This window comes from Oryctolagus cuniculus, chromosome 14 (genome assembly GCF_964237555.1).
Source record: "Oryctolagus cuniculus chromosome 14, mOryCun1.1, whole genome shotgun sequence".
NCBI lineage: Eukaryota > Metazoa > Chordata > Mammalia > Lagomorpha > Leporidae > Oryctolagus > Oryctolagus cuniculus.
In genome coordinates this window covers 34456177-34474005 of record NC_091445.1, presented here as the reverse complement: position 1 = coordinate 34474005, position 17829 = coordinate 34456177, and the positions used below count along the sequence as shown (strand labels likewise).

The 17829-nt window shown below is 42.2% G+C and overlaps 2 long non-coding RNA genes across 2 annotated transcripts in view; one reads left to right on the top strand and one right to left on the bottom strand.

Moving 5' to 3' along the window:
- Window positions 1-15184, bottom strand: part of LOC138845162 (uncharacterized) — a 33963-nt gene extending 18779 nt beyond the window's left edge. Inside the window, exon 1 of the long non-coding RNA XR_011381963.1 lies at window positions 15050-15184. This is a non-coding gene — a long non-coding RNA (uncharacterized lncRNA). The remainder of the gene's footprint in view (window positions 1-15049) is intronic.
- Window positions 336-4104, top strand: LOC138845163 (uncharacterized). Its single transcript, XR_011381964.1, has 2 exons — window positions 336-487; window positions 3732-4104. It is a non-coding gene; the product is annotated as an uncharacterized lncRNA (long non-coding RNA).
- Window positions 15185-17829: the final 2645 nt, after the last annotated feature.

Genomic DNA, 17829 nt, shown 5'->3' with positions numbered 1-17829 from the left:
CATGTTTTCAAGGTTGCTTCAATCTTTTTCCAGATTGCAACTGTAATTCTCAACAAATGTTAATTTTCTCTGTTATAAGCTAGGCTAATTTTAACAACAAAATTTTAACTAACCAAACAAGTCAGGGAGAGGTTTCTCAGGAAAATGGTTGTGCTAACAATAGAAACCTGCAATAACTGCATTTTACCATAATAAACAGTCTGTGTCTGTTACTAGTATAGCTACAGAGAATGATGCCTTTCTAATTTAGACGCTGTACAAGATTTGGAATGAATGCAAAAGAGAACTGATGTCTCTACCAAATGAACAGAAATTTACCTCTAATTTCTTCATAGTGCCCTGGAACCTCAGTTTTCTGCAAGTTGAATGCAGTTTTCTAATAAACATCTTTCTGTATTACTTGCTGATTAATCTGCGGAGTGATTTGGGCATGCAGAAATGATACAGAATTTTATCTACTGGAGAAATTGCTGGAGACGTGCAAGAGGTAAAACACTTAAAAGCACATCAATTTACATGTGGATATGCATTTTGGGGGTGAATTAATTATTCCTTGTGAAGTACTGGCTGCTTAGTTGAAACTGGCTGAGGAAAATAAAAGTCTAACATTTCTTCAAATATAAGATAGCCCAAATTCTACCTAAGGTTTTCTATGTATGTACCTCCCTACATTTTTTTATGACAATTTTCAAGTACTTAAAAAATGTAAAAACAACAACAACAACAACACATGGTAGGCAGTCTAGGACTTAAGTTATCAGTTCATATGTCTCCATCTGACATTAGAACATCCTGGTTTTGGCTCCTGATTCTGACATCCTATTAATGCAGACTTTGGTTGGCAGTGATGGCTCAAGAGGGTGGGTTTTTTCTTCCCACAGGGAGACTTGGATTGAGTTCCTGGCTCCCAGCTTTTGGTCCTCTGGCTGCTGTGGGTATTGGATATATGAACCAGTAGGTGGGAACCCTTTCTCTTCCTGCCTCTTAAACAAACAAGCAAATAAAAAACCCACACATACCTTACATCTAGATTACTTGGTTAATAATTGCTTTCCCTTCCTACAAATACATGGATACACACAATTGTCAATATGACATCATGATTCCTAAAGCCTTAATGACTCTCCTGAGAATATATAGCCTCCCATATAGCCATAATATCATGACGATGCCTAAGAAACAGTTACTTCATAATCACAACAAATGTCCAAGTCTTCCCAGTTGTCCCCATAAGTTTTTGTGTAATCTCATCTCCAATCTGATCAAGATGTATGGATTCTATTTGGAGGTTTATGTGTAAATCTCCCCCCCCCCACCTTATCTTCCATGTGGTTTTGATTCATGAATGACTTGAAGAGTCTGAGGCTAACATTACTGCTGCTAAAAATCCAAAGGTGTAAAGATTCTGCAATGTCTTTATTTATGGTGACGGTTTGAATTTCTCATGCACTATAAAAACTTTAAAAAAAAATTATCTAGGTAAAGACAAATTTTTAATTAAAGTCTGAGGCTAGCTAACTAGGGCCAAATGAACAGTATTGCGGTTGATTTCTTCTGAGAGGATTCGTTCTGAGAGGAGGAGCATGGTGGGGGCAAGAGGCGTGGAGTCACCACACAGACCCCAAGAGTCCGGTGAAAGCAGGCCAGAGGCAGGCAGCCCGCAGACTCGTTTATTTCAGTTGCTACAGCTACTTATATAGCCAAGGCAGCCAATCCGGTAAAGGGGTGGTCTATGCCCTAACCAATCACAGCCTGTTGCCAGGCAGTTTCCAAAGCCATCCAGTCACAGCCTGTTGCCAGTCAGTCTCTGTTGCCAGGCAGTTTCTGAAACCATCCAATCACAGCCTGTTGTCAGTCAGGCTCTGTTGTCATGTGGTTTCCAAAGCCATCCAATCACGGCCTGTTGCCACGAAATTTATGTTGTCAGTGGCCATCTTGGCATGACCTCATCTCAGCGGCAATCTTGGCATGACCTTTTCACCTTCTCATTCCACCACAGGACAGCATTGCTAGCTCTACCCTATTTCCTCAGAATCAGGAATTTGGACTGGATTTTTCCTTTCTCTCCCTGCTTGTCCACCCACTCACATCCCAGGAGAAAATTGGCTGCTGTCTGAAACTGCCCACAAATGGATGATTTAGTAAACTGCTTTACCCTGCCTTTGTTCAGGTTGTTTCCTTAAGCAATGGCTAACAACAAGGATACATGTCACCTCTGGTCCAGGCTTGATACAGGTTCTAAGATCCAGGGCCTCATAGGGCCTCTGTGGCTTCAGTAGTGTTGTAAGGCTGCTGATAAGTCTGTTTTTTCAATGGACTGAGTAGCACGATAGGAGCTAGTCCCTTTCTCTTGCCTTTTACTCGTTGCCTTTGTACACACTGCCCAATGTCCAGCATATGTAGAGCTACTTGTTTGTGGAATCAGCACATGAATGAAGCACAGCTCATTTGCGGCTGAACAGTGGAGGGTTGGGGTAGAGTGGTAAAGTGTAGGCCATGGTCCTTGGTGTTCATTCCTTTCACTTTCATCAAACTTTTCCATTAACATACCTTCTCTGACTGTCAAGAACCAAAAAGTCTCAGCTACAATTTCTTCGGGGGCCATTCCTCTCTTTATTAACACTCATTTATCCAGACCCCACCTCCTTTTGATGAATTGAAAAAAAATTTCATTTTATTTGAAAGGTAGAGAACTTTGTCCTGGTATTCTATGTGGGTGGCAGGGGTCCAAGCACTTGGGCCATCTTTTGCCACCTTCCCAGGTACATTAGCAGGGAGCTGGATCACAAGCAGAGCAGCTGGGACTCAACTCTCTGATATGGGGTGCCTGCATCACAAGTGGCAGTTTAACCCACTGTAGCACAATAAAAGCCCTGAAAATTTGTATCTTAAAAAATCAGCAAGTGGTAACTAAACCCTGCTATGTGTGCCTAATATTGTTATGACACAAGTTCCTGCCTTCAAGAATTATACCAGATTTAAATATATCAAAGTTTTTAGAATGATCCAAAGACACTAGTAAATATAAAAAATTCACAACAACTGAAAAAGGTCATCTAATGACCAAGTGTTTCCTCATTTCTAAAATCAGAGAATTTTATCAGGTTATCCTGACAGTCCTCTTATTTATTCTAAATAAATCACCATGATCTTTGAAATTTTATAAAAAATAGCATGAGATGGTATTATGTGCCAGGCACCATCCCTGGCAACTCCTCCAATTTTCACAACACAATGTGGTGGCCATTAATTTCCTACTTGGTAGGTGAGGAAACTTAAGCACAGAGTTGAAGAGTTGCCATGGGCACATAGGGTGGCATGTGAATCCAAGGCTACAGTTCTCATTTGTGCTCCTAACCTCTGTGCCTCACAAACTTAGCCTTCTTGGTTCAAACTTGTAGACTTCCCATCAAGACTTCTGTTCTTTGGGGATTTAGTTTTACTAAATTTACTGGAGTTAGAGAGTGAGAGATCTTCCATCCACTGGTTCACTCTCCAAATGGCCGTAAAGATTGAGGTTGGGCCAGGCTGAAGCCAGAAGCATGGAACTCTATACTTGGGCCATCTTTTGCTTCTTTCCCACGTACATAAGTAGGGAGCTGGATCATAGCAGAGTTTAGCAGCCAGAACTCAAACTGGCACCCATGTAACATACCGGCATTGCAGGTGGTAGCTTAATCTACTGTGCCATAATGCTGCCCCTTATACCCCTCTTAATTTTGATTCCACAGCTTCCTCAGGATTTCCACATGATGATTCACTAAAACTCTAGTTTCTTCCATGGCTGTTCCTATCTACTACAGGCCTGCACCTGCTCATAATTTCACTCAAACTCCTCAAGGTACTATTGATAGTGATGTGGGACTGAGTAATGAGGGAAGAGATAAGACCAGGGACAGCTTTACACAAGGCAAAGAAACAGCAGTGCTGACAACACACTGAAGTTTCAAGCAGAGTGGCAAATTGAGTCAACAGGTTGAAGGAGGGGAGGAAGAGTATGGTATTTCCGTGTGCCTGAAACCAACTGCTTGGTTTTCCAGAGACTGACAAAGCCCAGAAAAATATAAAGTAAGATTTTTTAATTGAAATAAACTCTTCACTCTGGGTTGTGGCTCTGACCTACTTTATACATTCATTCTCTGGTGGGCTTCCAAATTGTTTTTCACCCACTCGAGAAGGCATGTCAGAATACAAGCAAGTAAACTTGATATGCTCTCAGACATGACCTCAAATGGTTTGTTTTATTTAGAAAGGTCAAGTATCTGAAAAGGCAAGTCTTAACAGTTGCTAGGAATTAATCAGTGGTGTGACACAAACTAGACGTTACTGACATCAATCAGTAGGACAACTGTGAGGTGGAGGCAGTAGTCAATTAACTCTCAGAAGCCTGTAACTTTTTTTTTTTTTAAATACTTGCTGTGAACAGCTTCCAGATGCTACCTAAAGAGTGTTTCCTGAAAGTGCTGAACTGCTTTTAACTTTCATTCTTCCACTGTTTTAAAGAAGCCTAGTGTTGATTCTGAGTTAGGGCCATCTGTGGGCCACACCTTTGTCTCAAAATAATGTAGAAAACAGGAACCACACACTTAACAACAGGTCAGAAAATTATATTTTGAAAGACTAACATGTGTTTCCCTTTTTGTGATTAGCTATTGATATTTAAGATGTTTCTAGTAATTGAATATGGTTATTCTGGTTTAAACCCCATTTTAAAAAAAATGAATTACAGTTGTTACCTTCCAAACCTTAACAGTTACAGTTTTTTCCTCTAAGTACCTTCCAACCATTCCTACATGAGGTGAAGATGCTTTAGAAAAGCAGAAGTAAAGGATTTGGTTGGGGTATGTGATGAGTGGGAATCAGGATCAAAATCCAAGTTCTCAGCAACAAACTTAAGATTGCAAAGCATCCACTTGAGCTTGATTGTACTTGAAGGATTTGTGTCCCCCAAACAAGAAGTTCCTGTCTCTGCTTTGCTTTGAGACCTGGCTGAGGGTATTTCCAGGAGTTAATCCTGATTATTTTTACATACTTCTAAACACTACCATAGAACTTCTGAATCGACTTCAATTTTGCGCTTGTTATTTCCTGAGAATGAGTTTCCTCTCTCCATGTGACCTGGGATATCCTGAATATGGACACTTCTGTTTCTGTGTTCCCATCACCACTCCCTCCACACACAGCCCACTATCTTTTTAAAGATTTATTTATTTGGGGGGCTGGCACTGTGGTGTAATGGGTAAAGCTGCCGCCTGCGGTGCTGGCATCTCATATGGGCGCCAGTTTGAGTCCCAGCTGTTCCACTTCCCATCCAGCTCTCTGGAATGACCTGGGAAAGCAGTAAAAGATCCCCCAAGTCCTTGGGCCCCGGTACCCATATTAGAGACTTGGAAGAAGCTCCTGGTTTCGAATCTGCACAGCTCCAGCCATCACAGCCATCTGAGGAGTGAACTAGCAGATGCTGGTTCTCTCTCTGCCTCTCCTCTCTCTGTGGAACTCTTTCAAATAAATAAATCTTTTAAAAAATTATTTATTTAAAAGGCAGAGTTCCACAGAGAGAGGGAGAGACAGAGATAGGTCTTCTATACACGGATTCACTCCTCAAATGGCTGCAATGGTTAGGACTGGGCCAGGCCAAAGCTAGGAGCCAGAAACTCTTATCTGGGTCTCCCACCTGTGTGGTAGGGGTGCAAGTACTTAGGTCATCTGCTGCTGCTTTCCAAGTGGGAACCCAGTAGAGGAAAACTTCAGCCTCTTAGCATCAGGATTCAAGGCTGCAAATACTCACTGTATATCAGGAAATACATATGGTTTAAATGCAGACTCAGACCTAAAAACAAGCCAACCTGTAATACTCGGAACTTACAGTGTTCAAGAAAGCTGTTTAAAAATACTTTCCTCTATGGAGGCCAGCGACATGGCTCACTTGGTTAATCCTCTGCCTGCGGTGCCAGCATCCCATATTGGCACCGGTTCTAGTCCCGGTTGCTCCTTGTGGGGAGCAACTTGGACTAGACTATCTGCTTTCCCACAATATGGCGCTGAGAAGGGAGTAACAACTTCTACGCAGCTGCCTCTCGCCAATTTGATTGACTGAGCTGCAGGAGCTGATCTTGCTCCTGATTGGAGGAGAGCAGTGTACTCGGCGTGTGGGTAGCAGAGTTGGGATTGGTGGAAGAGGACTATAAAGGAGGAGAGAGACAACATGCACCAGGAACATCTAAGGGGAACATCTATCTGAAGGAACACCTGTGCAGCCCCCGAGAGAGCCGGCCGGCGGTGTGCCGCTCCCCCGCGGAAGGGGGGAAAGTGGCTAGGGGGAACCGCCCTTCCACGGAGGTAGCCAACCCGGGAAGAACCAGTAGCAAACCCGGGAAGGGCCGAGCAGACAAAAGAACAGCGCAGGGTCCTGTGTCGTTCCTCCACGAAGAGGGGGAGCGACATAATGGTGCCGTGACTCAGATAGGAAGCCTAGGCAGGGTTTAGTGTCATTCCTCCACGAAGAGGGGGAGCGACACTCCTCTTCCAGTCCAGCTCTCTGCTGTGGCCCAGGAGGGCAGTGGAGGATGGCTCAAGTGCTTGGGCCCCTGCACCAGCACGGGAGACCAGGAAGAAGCACCTAGTTCCTGGCTTCGGATTGGCGCAGCACCGGCCGTAGCAGCCATTTGGGGAGTGAACCAATGGAAAGAACACCTTTCTCTCTCTCACTGTCTATAACTCTACCTGTCAAATAAAAAAATAAAAAATAAATAAAAATACTTTCTCTATGAAGTAATTACACTTTAGAAGCCTTGCAAAAAGAGGCCAAACAAGAAACAGGAGCAGCTTCCAGAGGGAGGGGATGCTCAGAGCTTTCTCATTCTCAAATGGAAAGGGGCACTGAGCGTTACCTCTTGAAAGCTCAATACATACCAGCACCCTAGCACTGCTGATTGCTATCTGTGAACTTCAAAACATTACAGAAATTTATATAGCTCTTTCTAGTTTCCAAAGGGTGCCCACACCCATTACTTCATTTGAATCCTCATGAATACCCTGCCAGGGGTAAAGGACAGGTTTCATCATCCTCATTTTATAAAGGGACACTGAATCTCCAGAAACCATGCTTCATGACCCAGTTCTTTGCTAATACACCTGGTAAAACAGTAGAAGATGGTCCAAGTACTTGGGCCCCTGCCATATATGTGGGAGACTTAGATGGAATTCTTGGTACTTGGCTGTGGCCTGGCCTTGACCTGGCTGTTGCAGCATTTGTGAAGTAAATCAGCAGATGGAAGACTACTCTCTGTATCTCCCTCTCTGTGTTTCTCCTCTTCTTCTCTTTCCCTCTGTTGGCCACTCTGCCTTTCAAATAAACATTTTATATGAAACTGGACCACATAAAATGGCATTTCCTAAAATCTAGGATGGGACTGGCCCCTACCTACTGCCCTTTAGAGAACACAATTCCCTTAAATACACCCTACACCATCTAGGGGATTATGTGTCCTTTCCCATGTAGATTGATCCTGTCACTCTATTCCCTTCAACCAGGGCAGATACATTTGCAAAAACATATGCACAATAGAAAAAAAAAAACAAAACCTTAAATGTCCATTAATTGATGAATGAAAAGTGGCATACCCAGAATGAAATATATTTCAGTCATCAAAAAGAATGAAATGTTTATTCAAGCATATGGATGGACCTTGAAAATTATGCTGTGGTCAGTGTTGTGTTGTAGCAGGTTAAGCTCCAACTTGCAGCTTCTTGTGATGTTGGCATCCCATAGTGAAATGCCAGTTGAGTTTTGGCTGCTTTGCTTCCCATCCAGCTCTCTGCTAATACATCTGGGAAGCAGCAGATAATGGCCCAAGTATAAAAGTTCTTGCCACCCTTGTAGGAGATCTGAATAGAGTTCTTAGCTCCTGGCTTCAGTCTGGACCAGCTCTGGCCATAGTAGTCATTTAGGGAGTGAAATCAGCAAATGGAAGATACATCTGTCTTTCTACCCTCTCGGTAACTCTGCCTTTCAAAATAAGTAAGTAAAATTATTCTAAGTAAAAGCCAGATACATAATATATGATTCCATTCACGCAAAATGTTCAGATTAGACCAAATGATAGCAAAAGGGGTTGAAAGAAAGAGGATGGGAAGTAATTATTAACAGAAATGAGGTTTCTTTTAAGGTTGATAAATGTTTCTGGTGATGGCGTTAGAGTGTCAAAAGGTTTGAGGAAGGCCAAAAAATCTCAAGGGAAATGTTATACAAGACTTTTATAGTTTGTCCAGGTGTTCTTCAAGGAGAACAGCTGAATGGGCTGGTTGGTAGTTGGGGTTTACCAACTGCAAGAAACTTTCCCTGAGTTCATAAGGTCCCAGGAAGGAGCTGGTTGGCTAGATTTGGTTCTTGTGCCACCTATTTATGACCCAGGTACGAGATGCTCTGACTATCTCAGCTTGCAATGGGATAGAGAGAATGGGTACAGTCATGAAATAATTGGTAGATGACCTGTGGGAAAACTTTTGGGCTTTTGACACAGTAACTGGTTGGGTGACAGAAGTATTTGCTGATAAAGAGGATGCTGGGAGAGGAAATGGACTATATTGATGAAGCTTAAGACACTTTAATTAGAGATATCTTCAAAGAGACCAAGATGAAATGTCAAGCACGTAGTTGGACATATCAGCCTGTAAACAGAAAAGGAGCTTAGAGATGCGTATTTGGCTGTTTGACGTAAAATTATTAATGAAAGCCAAGGGATTTCTATGGAGTTACCTGAATTAAAATTGAGTGCTTGGAAAAGTTACTGTTCTAGGGAGCCTAATATATAAATTTTGCAGAGGAAAAGTCAGGAAGTCTGAGAAGGAGCAGCCAGAGAGTAAGGAGGAACCCAAGAGAATATGGTGGTGTGGGAGTTGGGGAGAAGAAAGCTGGGGAAAAAAAGTGAATGGCTGAATGTAAAATAAGTTGCTAAAAGGTGGGGCTGGCAATGTGGCACAGTAGGTTAAGCCATGGCTTGCAATCCCTGATGAGAGCTGGGTTGAGCCCTTTCTGCTGCTGCATGTCAGCTCTAGTTCCCTGCTAATGCAACTAGCAAAGCAGTGAGAGATGGTCCAAGTACTTGGACTGCTGCCACTCATTGTGGGAGACCCAAATGGGGTTCCATGCTCCTGGCTCTGTCCTGGCTAGGAGCGTGGGGAGTGAACCAGCAGATGGAAGATTCTCTCTGTCTCTTTCCTTTCTCTCCTTCTGTAACTATACCTTTCAAATACATATATCTTAAAAAAAGAAAAAAAGCTAAAAGGCTCAAGATGAAGAAAGGAAATGAGTGTGCCTCATTTTCTTTTGGGTCAGAATTTTAAAAAGATTTTCCAGGGTAAAAGAGGATATAAAAAATAGTACATATACAAATTGACCTTTGTACCTATCAGGCTTCAGACTACAATTTGTAGAACGGACACTTGCTAAGGTAGGAAGAAGCCACCAAGATACTAGTTTCTGAAATAAATTTAAAATAGTTATCTGAAAAATATGTCTCAAAAATTGTGGGAAAATGGCCAAGACCTCCAAAGTAAAGCTAAATAACTCTTATGTCCAGTTTATTAAAACTATCAGCTTACTCACATGCACAAGAATAAAACCAGAACCCTATCTCTCAACATATACAAAACTGAAGTCAAAATGGATTATACTTAAAATATATGAAAATTTCATGGAACTACCAGAAGAAAACAAAGGGGACATTTTTAGGACTTTGGAATGGGTAAGGATATTTTGATAAGATCCCCAATGCACAGGAAACAAAAGCAACAATAAACAAAGGGGATTTTATCAAATGAAAAAGCTCCTGTGCCATAAGGAAAGAACAGAGTAAAGAAAAAATCTACAGAATGGGAGAAAATATCTGCAAGCTATCCATCTGATAATGGTTAATATCCAGATGATATAAGGAACACAAATAATAACAACAAAAAAACACAAAAGATTTGATTACAATAGATTGGCAATAGATCTGAATTTGCCATTTTTTAAATGGACATACAAATGGTCATCAGGTATAAGAAAAATGTTCAACATAACTAACCATCAAGGAAATGCAAATCAAACCTACAATAAGATATCACCTTACTCTAGTTAGAATTGCTATAATCAAAAAACCAAAAAAACAGCAAGTGCTGAGGCAAATATAGAGGAAAGGGAGGCCTTACACACTGTTGGCAGGAAATAAACTAAGAGTGTCATTGTGGAAAATGGTATGGAGGGGCCTCAAAGAACAAAAAATTGAATTAAAATATGATCCAGCAATCCCATATTACTAGGAACATATGCAGAAGAAATGAAACCAATATAATGAACACATGCACACCCATGTTTACTGCAGAACTATTCATAATAGCTAAGAAATGGAACAAGCTAAGTGTTTACCAATTGATGAATGAATGAAGAAAATGTGGTATACATATACCACAGCATGCTATTCAGCCATATAAAGGGATGGGATCCTGTCATTTGAGACAACATGCATGAACCAGAAGACATTATGTGAAATGAAATAAGCCAGGTACAAAAGCCAAGTATTGGTGATCTTACTCATTTGTGCAATCTAAAAGTATCTGATCTTATAGAAGTTGAGAGAATAGTAATTGTTAGGGCAAAGGAAAATAGTGGGAAGGGAAAGAAAAGGAAATGTTGGTCAACAGGTACTAACTTGCAGTTAGACAGGTGAAATAAATTCTGGTGTTCTATTGCACAGTAAATATAGGTAGCAATAATGTAATATATATTTCAGAAAAGCTAGGAGAGAGGATATTGAATGTTTTCACCACAAATAAATGATAAACATTTGGGAAGTCTGATATACCTACTCCAATTTGAACATATGCAAAGTATACATATATTAAAACATCATATGGTATTGCATAAATATGTAAGTTTAAAAAATTACTTAACTACCAGTTGCACTGAATAGAATAGGAGCCAGAATAGATAACCCAACAAATTGGAATCACAAGCTCTAATACATTAGTTTTGTGGGAGACTGTGGACTAGCTAGTAGATCTCTGGGACTTTTTTCCTCCCCTAGTTGGAAAGGCTGGAAATGTAACTCCCAACTGCAGTTTGGTTTGGCCAATTAGGAATCCTTGAGCTAGATTTGGAAGACAAAAGTGAGGTGGGCCATTTTCCTGCTGTTCTGATGTAAACATGAGGCTTTCATGAGGAGAAGAATCCAACTGTTATAAAATGCACAGCCACACTCTCCTGATGTCTGGTCCCTCCACCCAAATGACTGTCCATGAGATTCTACCTGCTGGTCCTTAGATGGAGTGATTGATACAAAAATCTCTAGCCTACTCTTAGTATTTATTGTGAAGGCAGAGCATGATCAGCAAGATCACACTTCCATCTCAGCTGGTGTTGATTCCTGTAATGTCAAAAAAGTTTGACTTAGAGGGCAAATGACAAATGGGGAAAGCAGTTTCAATGAAGGCTTACATTCTATAGAGTCCTTGCAAATAAATAAGATGAATTAAAATAGACAATTCACAGAGATGACACCTAAAAAACAGACTCATCTTTACTAATCAACAAAATATATTTAAAACAGCAATACATAATCTTACTCCCATGAGATCAGCAAATATGACAAAAAAACACTGAAATGGTGCTGGAAGGATATGAAAAAAAATGGTATCAAAGCAATGTCACCTGTTTATAGATCTCTCTATAAAATGCACCAAGTCTTCCACAATGAGTGCACCTGCTGATACCAGTTCCAGGAGTTTATGGAGAGGAAATAGTTAAGTACAGAGATTTAGCTGTAAGTAATTTTGCAAAGGTGAAAACATGGAAATAACTGAAATATATAAAAACAAGTGAGAATTATGTTTTTACAACATAAAAGCCAGTTATAATATGATGTCAAGTATGCATATATGAACAGAACAAATCTGGAAGCCTTGATTATTTTGCCTACTGGATATACAATAGTTTTTGTTTTTACTTCACTTTTTAAATTTTTTTATTTTTTATTTGACAGATAGAATTGTAGATAGAGAGAGAGACAGAGAGAAAGGTCTTCCTTCCATTGGTTCATTCCCCAAATGGCCACTACGGCTGGTGCTGCGCCAATCCAAAGCCAGGAACCAGGTGCTTCTTCCTGGTCTCCCATGCAGGTGCAGGGGCCCAAGCACTTGGGTCACCCTCCACTGCCCTCCTGGGCCACAGAAGAGAGCTGGACTGGAAGAGGAGCAACCGGGACTAGAACCCCGTGCCCATATGGGATGCTGGCACCAATTAACCAAGTGAACCATGGCTCCGGCCCCTTTACTTCACTTTTTGTGGATATTATTTTTCTGCAATAAAGGTACATTTTTATAAATTTTTTACAAAACTGACTTGTGTGAAAACAAAAAGCAGAGGAGAGCATGTCTGAAATTAATCAGTAACTAATCATTATTACATAAACAATTAGATACTAGCATCTACTTTATTAGATTTTTCTGCCTTCAAAGGGAATAAGACCTACAATAAGAATAGAATTGAGTTACAAAAAACAAAGTTAAAATTCAGGTATACCTGTCTTTGAATTATGAATTCTGTACTTGTTACATATGTATATGTGTGTGTACTGAACAATATTTGGAAGAATACTCATTAAATTTAAAAGAAGTGGTTCCAGGGCTGGTGTTGTGGTATAGCAGGTAAAGCTGACACCTGCAACACCACCAGCATCCCATATGGATCCCATATGGATGCTGGTTCATATCCTGGCTGATCCACTTCCTATCCAGGTCCCTGCTAATGGCCTGGGAAAAGAAGAGGAAGATGGCCCAACTGCTTGGGCCCCTGCTACCCATGTGGGACACCCGGAAGAAGCTCCTGGCTCCAGCCTGGCCCAGCACTCTCTGTTGTGACCATCTGAAGAACAAACTAGCAGATGGAAGATCTCTCTCTCTCCCTTCCTCTCTGTAACTCTAACTTTCAAATAAATAATCTTTTTTTCTTTATAAATAAATCTTTAAAACAAATTCATAAAATAGAAAACAGTGGTTTCCTTCAGAAGGACACAATTAGAGGAGGAGAGGACATAAAATCTTTTTTTCACACAATTGTTTAGTTTCGTTATATGCATTTAAAACCTAAAAAGTAAATATGGTTATACTTATGAAAATACTTAGAAACATGAACAGTAGTTATAGCATGATTAAAAATCACAAGGTAAAACTTTAGGTATTATAATTAAAGTTTATGTAATTGCAGGTAAGAGTGGCCTAGATAAGAATGTTTTATAGTGAAAGTAGTTGTTGAAATTCATTCATTCATTTGTTTGTTCCGCAGTTAATATGGTCCATGCAACTATTCTAGGCACTTGGGATATGGCAGAAAATCATGCCTCCCTTCATGGGACTTAAATTCTAGTAGGCACAGACAAATAAGTTATAAACATGAATACAATAAGTATGTTAGGAGAGGATACTTGAGTATTATGGAAAGAATGGAGTGTAAGAGGTCGGTTTAGTAGTTTGAGACCAGAAGTGACATCTGAGAAAATATCTGAAGGAGGGGAGGGAGTCAGAAGTGTTTTATAAGCAGAAGATAGCCAGTGCTAAGGCCCCGAGGTGGGCTCACAAACAGCAGTAAGCCCAGTATCACTGAGACAAAGGGGAGAACAGTCTGGTAAGCAAGCCAGTTGGTGTTGGGGTCTGTTGGCTATTGTAAGGACTTGGGTATTTTAATTTCAAGTGAAATTAGGGGTCACTGCAGGATTTTGAGCAGAGAAATGTCAGGACCTTTGTGGCTGCTATGTATTGATCAAGGTACTATGAGGAAGGAGAGGGATGAAGGCACTGCCCACATGCTGAGGTGCTGATGGTAACACACCGTGTGAAGGTAGAGTCAACAAGATCTCCTGACAGACTGGGTAGAAAATGGCTCTGGTGTTCTGGTTCCCATTAATTCAGAAAAGAAAGACAACCGGGTAGCACAAGTTTGGGGATGGAGGAAGATGAGGAAGTATCTGTGACTGTATTGTTAACACTTGAGAGTAGTAGCAATATATTTTAAGGCTGTTTCTAATATTAAGATATCATTGCAAAGTAAAAAGAAAAATATCTTAAGACCCCTGAGCCAGCAATTATTACATTTCTAGAATTGACAGAATATATCCCAGAAGACTGGAACCTAGGTTTCCGTTTTCAACATGAGAAAATCACAGACACTGCCAATCCATCTACCATCCAGGCAATAATCTAGTTACAGGCATATGAATGGCAAAAAACAGTAGCTCCCCGTGGATCCAGTTTGAGATTAAGAGAAAGAGCAACATATTTAGAAAAAAAGTAACCGCGGGGTTTTGAATTCTAGTGTTTGCAGGAGTGGAAAGTTTGAGACAGTGGCGACACGGCAGACTACTGGTTGCTGCGACAGAAGGGACTCTCCGGACTTGTCAAGGCAGTCAAGCCTCTGTCACTCATAAGATCACTGTGGTCAACCTGTAGGTGCGCAGTTAATACCTGTAAAACCCTCAGCGCTCTGTACTGCGGTGCGTTATGCTGGGTGGGAGGGGCGTGCAATATTTGTTTCTTTAATTTTTATTTTTAGACACCAGAAAGATCCTGCTTCATTTAAAGATGCGAGAAAAAGGGATGAACAAAACCAAGCAACTTTCTTCTGGTATCTGCTACACAAAGTGCTCAGGACCTAATCGCACAGGCACAGACCTCCAGGCTTTCTAAATTGATTCTCGAGATTGGCAACGGGAAGCCGCCGCCTTTTCCAGAAGCCTGGTTAACCGAGCCGTTGCTAGGCGACCCTCGGACTGCGGGACAGGCGGCCCGCACACCTTCCGCTTACTTCCGCGCTTCTCGCCTCGCCCCGCCCCGCTAACGCTCAAGTCCCACCCAGCCAGCAGTCCGAACGTCCGGGCTCGCGACAAACTGAGGCACTGCGACGCATGCGTTCTTCTTCTCTGTGTCCCACGTGACGAACGCGCTCTCGGCCGTAGTCTGCCCCGCCCTCTTTGTTCGGCCGCTTTTCAGCATCCCCATCTCCCGTTTCCACACTGACCTGGTTCTACCCACACTTCGTCGTCAGCCCCGTGAACAGTGACTGTAGAACAACCTCAAACCCTGCAGCTCCACCTCCCCTGCTCCTGTGGTGCCGGTGGTGATGGGCGGGGGAGTGGGGTAGAGAAATATGCGGGATATGGGGAGGTGGCTGTTGCCGTGGGCCCACTTCCGGAGGACGGGCGGAAGTGGTTGCGGTGGTTGGTGGGAGGGGGAAAGAAGCGCGAGGGGAGGGCCAGGACGCTGGGGGTCGAGGGGGTGGGGCCTGGGCCGGCGGTGGGGATCCGGCCTGGGGCCTGGACTGCGATCCGGGGCAGTCTGCGGCTCCCAGCGGAGACAGGGTGAGCGGGATCCAGGTAAGGACCCAGCGCGGTTAGGGAGAAGGTGGTTCGGGCAGCTGTGAGTTGGAGTTGTGAGTACCAGGAGGATCGCAGTGTCACTCCTGGAGAACCGTGAGCGCAAGGTTCGGAGGAAAAGGGTGGGAGGAGTTAAATTCTGGGCGGGGGACATGGGGGGGGGTTCATGTGGACGCCACGCCCCTACAGGAAAGAAGGAAGTGTGTGTGTGTGTGTGTGTGTGTGTGAGAGAGAGAGAGAGAGAGAGAGAGAGAGAATGCGCGAGCGAGCCAGAGAGAGAATAAACTTAGATGGGAGGGGGCAACAGGGACAGGGTTTGGTTTCCCGGAATGAGAAATTGGAACACTGTGAGGCTACTGTAAGCAGGAGGCCTCAAACATTCCAGAGTGCTGTAGGGAGTAGCCCGGGAAGGAGTTTGACAGAAATTGGGAATTATATACCTGGAACAGTTTTCGAAACAGAGTGGGAGGTGAGGAATGAAGGATAAGGAGCATGAAATGCATGTGTAAAGTGTCAGCATTTCGAAAGTGTTAGCGTTTCGCTCTGGAAGAGATTGAGTTCAGTGCAAGAGAGCTGGTGGATTAAAACACATAACACTTTTAAGAAGCTTGGGAGATTCAGTTAGTATGTGGTGCTTTAGACAACTGAAAGACATTCTTTTATCTGTTTTATAGAAGACGGTCTCCACATACATAAATGCTTTTGGTTAATTTTCTCCAGTGAAAATAGGAACAACTTTTGTTTTATTCTGAACCATATCTATGTGTGTATATTGATGAGGTAACTGCTATGTGGTACGATATGTGAATGAAATAGTTTCCATAACTTTGTGGAGTGTTTAATGAAAGTTTTTTGTTATGATAAAGCATAAGAAAGGAATGTAATTTAGCTAGAGAAAGAGAACTAGAAAGTCTTAGGAATCCATTTCCTGTATACTAGATTAGAGGGTGTCGTAATCTTTAAATATTCTGCAGGACAACACAGGAATCAGCTTCCTGGGCCATGCCAGTTCTAAGGCCTATTTCTTCTTGTGAGCCCCAGCAGAAGACAGATGGGCCAGTCCTCACAGTGGATGACTTCCCATGCCTGAGCAAGAGATGGGATAGTACCTGGGATCTGTCCATCACCAGTGGAAGAGTTTAATAAGCCAGCTGAATGAAGGGATGTAGTGGACCTCTGAGAGGGACGCTGAAGCCTGCAGTGGGGGGGAGGGGCCTGGACGCACCCCTTCCCCCCCAGACTTTCCCTATCAAGGTCCACTCAGCCATGGACTTTGGACCCGGATAAGAGGAGAGAAACTGCACTTTCCTGGATTTAATTTGGAATACCCTGTTTTGGAAATGGAGTGCTGATGCAGTTTGATGATCTTGGGGGAGCAACTCAGATAAGAGAAGAAAGGTAAGATTCTTATGTCATTTCCTACTTATGTGGGTCTTGCTGCTCCTGTACAGAAATTATTGAATGGAGTAAATCTGGGGATGCTGCCATTCAGGAAGTCAGGGTACCTCTTGTAGCCTGTTGAGAGCCCTTAACCTAATGGGTACACAGGAAGCTTCACCTCCGCTTCACTCCTTCAGGGTGTAGACTTGTTCCCAACCTCTCCTTATTGAGACGACAGGATTACCTTGAAGGGTCTATAAGCAATGGCAATTGTGAGGTTTGGCCAAAGAGAACAGAAAAAGAATTCAGGCTTCTATAAGGTCATTGGATTAGATTATTTTCAAAGCCTTTTTCACCAGTGAGATAATAGGATTCCAAGTCAGTCTGAGCTAAGACTGTGGGATGGATTATCTAGGTAGGGGTAGCCTGCTCTGGGGAGCTAACTAAATAGAACTGCAGGAGGATGAAGGGCACATCATGGTCTTGATAACCCTGTGAATGGTGGTCTGTCCTTCTGTAAGGGAATTTAGGCCATGTTACCTCATGGAAAGATAAAACAGCACAAATATGAAGATCAGTAGTATTTGTGTTCCACCTCTAACTTTCTTAAGTCAGTGTACAACCCTAGATATGTTGATTTATCTCTGCTGTGTTTTCTTTGCTTGTAAAATGGAGATAACTTACTTTGTATATGCCTCACAGGTTGTTATAATGAGGAGAAGAAATAATAGTGCATTTTGAAAAGTACCCGGGGCCAAATAGTAATGTTGACATTACCTGATATGCCTTTGATTAGTACACAGAGAAAAGTTCTAAATTAGGACTTCTTATATTGAGGTAGTTTGCTGGCAAAAGCCTTAGACAATGTCCTTAATTAAAAACCTATCTTGGATTTGTGTCACTTGTTGCTCTTAATACCTGGGATTGTCATGTTGTAGGAAAGGTGAACAGACTCGAGGAGAACTTAAAATGAGGGATTCTGCCAGATACTCCACTGACCCTTAAGACTCTTCAGTCAGCTTGGCAGTGTGCCTTTTTTGGGGTA